We start from the raw sequence: 5,293 nt of genomic DNA on the forward strand, positions 1-5,293 counted from the left end.
GACGATTGGAGGTTCCGTAGCAGCTGGTGTGGGAAACCCATTCCGACCATCCGCTGCCGGTAGCTCTGAGCTTCGGTCTTGCTCCTTCCGCCTGGGCGTACGTTGCAACGCAGGAGACGGGACAGGAGTAGTCACGCTGTCAGGTTCCCCTTCATCCTCCGTGCCTTCAGTCGCCCCCGCAGATGCAGACTCCGGCGTCGATTCGCGACGGCGGCGGACTTGGTCGATATGACGCTGCACTACCCCGTTGGCGTGTCCACGGCTTTTATTCTCGCCCCCGAAGCAGATTTTACACGTCCAGGCATCCATCTATTGCCGACACCGTAGTTTCGCACGTAGACGCTGCTTCCTGGTGAGATGGTCCAGTCGTCAGCGCACGGTGACAAGTTCTCATCCCTGGGCGGCAGGCACGTGTCAAGACGGGAACGGAGCTGGTAGCCGAGAAGCAATTCCGAGGGTGACTTTCCCTCCTTTCGCGGGGTCCTCCTGTAATGGAATAACAGGCGCATGAGGCTATCTTCCAGTGGGCCATCTTGCATTTTCCGCAAGCCGTCTTTATTGGTTCGCACTGCTCTTTCCACTGCTCCGTTTGACTGAGGATGGAAAGGCGCTGTACGCAGGTGCACAATATTGTTTCTCGCTACAAACGTGGCGAACTCCTGATGCGTGAATTGCGTGCCATTATCGGACACGATTGTGCGTGGCACACCGAACCGACAAAACATACTTCTTAAGCAGCGAATGGTACCTGCTGAGTTCGCATGCCTCATTGGTACTGCTTCAATCCACTTCGTGTGAGCATCTACCACCACAAGTATCATCTTTGCCAGCTCCCGAGCCCGCAAAATCGATGTGGATCCGGGACCACCTCTCGGCCGTTTTCGGCCAACGCACCGGTGGTGCTGCCGCAGGCATGGGCAGGTTTTCTGCACAGCTTACACACTGCGCCGAAAATTCTTGAATCTCCCTGTCCATCCCCGGCCACCAAAACAGTGACCGCGCCACCGCTTTTATTGACGAGGAGCCCTGGTGTGTTTCATGTAGAAGCTGCAACATCCTTTCCTGAGCCTTCCGTGGTATGACGACTCTGCTGCCCCAGTAGATTAACCGGTGAGCCATCGACAGCTCCATTTTGCGATCAAAAAACGGCAACAAGTCGGCGCCATTCCACTTGTGGTTCGAGGCCAGCCATGCAAGATGTATTCTGCGACACGGGCTAACAACGTGTCCTTGGCAGTGAGCTCCTGCAACTCGAGCGTCGTCACTATACCTTCGTCAAGGGCTTCCAACGACAGTACGTACTCGGTAGGCTCCCCCTCAACTACCGGTTCCGCTGCCGTCGGGGCTGGTAGTCTGCTGAGGGCATCTGCTGTCAGTAGTTGTTTCCCCGGAACGTAGCCTCCCAGGAACAGTGCTCATCGTTCAATGCGCGCGGCGGCCATCGGCGGCGTTTGGCGGTCAGGCTTGAGCTGTACCAGCAGTGGCTGATGGTCGGTTACCAGGGTGAATTGCCGACCTAGGAGGTAGTCACGGAAAGGCGAAACGCCAAAAATCACTGCCAATGCTTTTCGCTCCATTTGAGAGTAGTTTCGCTTCGCTTTTGTTAGCGTTCTGGAACGAAACTCAATTGGTCTGTCCTCATTTTCCACCGAATGAAACAGAAGAGCACCCACGCCATACGGGGAAGCGTCACATTCTAGCTTTAGTTCCTTGTTGGGATCAAAATGAACGAGAAGTTGCGCATTCTTCAAAATTTCTTTCGCTTTCTCGAACGCTGACTGCTGCGGTTCCCGCCATTCTCAACGGGCTTGTTTTTCCATGATCTGATACAAGGGGCTGAGCATAGTCGACATATTGGGCAGGAAACGGGCGTAGAACGTGAGCATGCCAAGGAATGAGCGCAATTCGCTAACGTTACGTGGGCGCGGGGCTTGCATGACGGCGTCTACGTTCTTTTCAATGGGGTGGAGGCCTCGCCGATCTATACTATGGCTAAGGTAAGTGACGGAAGGCTGTCGAAACTTGCATTTCTCAATCCTAAGTTTAACACCATGCTCTCGGAAGCGCTCCAGCACTCTCTTGAGCTGCTCTCCGTTATCACTCTTGCCTTCTGACACTAACACGTCATCAAGGTAGGCTTGGACACCCGGCAGCCCGCCGAGTACTGCATTCATCTTTCTTTGAAAAATAGCCGGTGCGGAAGCTATTCCAAACGGAAGTTTGTTATACCAGAAAAGCCCGCGGTGCATGTTAGTGACACACAGCCTGCTGGTCGCTTCGTCAAGGGGCACTTGATTGTATGCATCCTTTAAATCCAAGATGCTGAAATATTCGCCTCCGTTTAAGCTTGCGAACATGTCCTCTATAAGCGGAAGAAGGTAGTGCTCCACCTCACATGCCTGGTTAAGGGTGACCTTAAAGTCACCGCATATCCTCACGCCTCCATCCTTTTTCAAAACGACCACGATAGGCGTAGCCCATTATGCATGTTGCACGGGCGATAGAACACCAAGTGACACCAGCCGATTAATTTCACGAGAGACCTTATCGCGGGGGGCGTAAGGAAGAGATCTGGGCTTAGAGAATTTCGGTGTCGCCGTCTCTTTGAGTTTCAGGCTGGCTGGTGGACCTTTGATTATTCCAAGTTCTGTTGAGAAAACATCCTCGAACTCGCCGAGCAGTCGGTTCAGCATATGTTCGCTTGGCTCGGCACTTGTTGTAGGGTCCGGCGCAGTCAGGTCTCCAATCGGAACGCCCGGATTGTCAAGCAAAGCAATGAGATTGCGGCCACATAGGCTGGGTCCTGCACAGTCAAGCACGATAAGCGGACAAGTGACAGATACATTTTTATAGCTCACGGTAAGTGCGAGTTCACCCAACACCGGAAGCTGTCCCGCGTAATACGACAGCTTGATCCGTGGTGGTTGTAGGCGCGGCCACTGTGCGTGATGCCGATCGTACACTTGGCGCGATAGGACGCAGATCGGGGAACCGGTATCGACTTCCATGGCCAGTTCTACGTCGCCCCATCGAAACGTATGACGTATGGGTGGTTCCAAACCGTTTTTTCTTCCCAAAATCAACGTCGAAACATGTGCGCTATTCATGTCGTTGTTGCTACACGCGCTTTCAACTGTCAGTGCCTTTACACTCGCTGCCCGCCTTCCAACATTTGCATCAGTTGCAGCACTGCAGCACTTCTTTGCCAAATGACCGCGTCGCCCAAAGCGATAGCAGCGTGCGTTAGCCCAGCGGCAGGCGTTTTCGTCGTGCTTAGTGCTTCCACATCGGCCGCAGTCATTCGACGCGCCTCGTGTACGGTTACCTCGAGAGGGTGAGCGATGATGGGCTCGCATTTTTAGGACAGTCGGCGGTTTTGCACTCATATCTTTCGCATCGCTGTCGGTTGCCTCGGCTGCAATGGCCATTGTTTCAGCCTCCTCGAGGGTTAAATCTTTCTTTGCCAGTAACTGCTTGCGCAAGTTAGTTGAGGGTACGGCGCAAACAATCCGGTCCCTCAACATCCGGTCTAGCGCACTTCCAAAGCTGCAATTGTCTGTTATGCGCCGTATTTCGACTAGGAACGCGTGCACCGACTCCCCTTCTTGTTGGCACCGGGTGAAAAACTTGTAGCTTTCTGCTATCTTGTGACGCTTGGGATCGTAGTAGTCATTTAAGGCTGCGACCGCTTAAGCGTGAGTAAGGGAATTCGGCGTCCGAGGTGCAATTAGACCGCTAGCAGTTCCACAGTCTGCGTGTTGAGTGCTGCCACCAGAAGCGCTCTCTGCCTTTGGAGTCAGTAATAGCATTTGCTTCAAAATACGCTTCAGCCCGAATAAGGTACAGTCTTTGTCAAAATTTTGTGGGCCACGGCGACCGTGGCCGGAGCAGGCGCAAGGCCGAGCAGGGGCGCTGCGCTTGTTGCTGTCGGCTGGTTGCGCGGCTAAAGTGAGGGAGGGGAACTTTTTCTCTTGCTTTTGTAGTGCGTCCGGTGCGACAAGTGCTGCGCAAAGTGCCTGGGCTGAAGCGACCTTCACCTGCTCTGAAAAAACCGGCCCAGCTGCACTTATCGCGCCAGCCATACTTTGAAAGGAACAGCAAAAGTTCCCCTCACTCTCTTTAGCCGCGCAACCAGCTGATAGCAACAAGCGCAGCGCCCCAACTCGGCCACGCGCCTGCTCCGGCCACGGTCGCCGTGGCCCACAAAATTTTGTCAAAGACTGTACGCTTTCCACTTATCTCTTGTGTCGTCGAAGACCGGAAGCTCGAAGCTGGTCATGGCCGTCGGTACTTGTTGCGGAAGGCTGTCGGCTTCAACTTTTAGGGCAGCATGGGCGGTTTTCGGACTCGTCGCCACTGTAGTAACACCGGCGCGCGCAGCGCAGCAGCATGGACGATGGCCGGGCTGTCAATGACAGCGTTTATTGTCAGAAGCGTGATTATATGCGTTGGAGAAAGGGAGAATGAAGGCGCACAGGGCCAAAAAGAAACGGTGCGCGCGCAGCTGGTTTTGCTGGATGGTACAAAACGAACGAATACAACAGTTTCACTATGGCATCAGATCTCTACCCGCGACTGCTGCGGAAGAGGTTGTGGACAGTCTCGCCTCTTGTCATACCCAACCCTCCAGCAACAGCCTACTACCAGCTCAAAGCCACGCTCCTCGAACGTACAGCAGCATCTGAGCGCACGTGCCTACAGCAGCTACTTTACACCTAAGAACTTGGCGACCGCAGACCGAGCCAACTCCTGCGGCGCATGACCCAACACCTCGGCTCACGTGCCCAAACCATGGACGGCGCATTGCTGCACGAGCTGTTTCGGCAGCGCCTACCTGTGAACGTGCAAATGGTCCTCGCAACAGCGTCATCCATGGATCTCCTTTCGCTCGCGTCTCTGGCCGACAAGGTAATGGAAATAGCCAGCACAGCTTCACCCATTGCTCCTGTGACCGCGACGCCAGCATCACCCACCCCATGCACGACGCCAGCTTTTGCCGACGAAGGTGCGTCTGCGTCGCCTGCCAGTGTCGATCACCTGTGCGAACGACTGGAGCAACTCGTTGTGGCAGCGACGAGGCGAAACAGCTCAACCCATTCTGCTCGCCCGTCACGTCGACGCGACCGCTCTTCTTCCTGACTCTGCGATGCCGTTCGTAGACGCAGCCCTACATCAGTCCCCGGTGTATGCTTCTACCACCGCCGTTTCGGCGCACACGCTCGCCACTGCCTCTTGCCATGCTCATGGACGGGAAACGGCCCGGCACAACGCTAACGGCGACGAGTGGTTCTGG

General features: G+C 54.9%; 1 pseudogene; it reads right to left on the minus strand.

The window, feature by feature from the left end:
- Window positions 1–239: 239 nt before the first annotated feature.
- LOC144172969 (uncharacterized) lies at window positions 240–4,279 on the minus strand (annotated as a pseudogene).
- Window positions 4,280–5,293: the final 1,014 nt, after the last annotated feature.

The sequence above is a fragment of the Haemaphysalis longicornis genome, unplaced genomic scaffold, assembly GCF_048455015.1.
Source record: "Haemaphysalis longicornis isolate Haplotype H1 unplaced genomic scaffold, Haemaphysalis longicornis Haplotype H1 scaffold_28, whole genome shotgun sequence".
NCBI lineage: Eukaryota > Metazoa > Arthropoda > Arachnida > Ixodida > Ixodidae > Haemaphysalis > Haemaphysalis longicornis.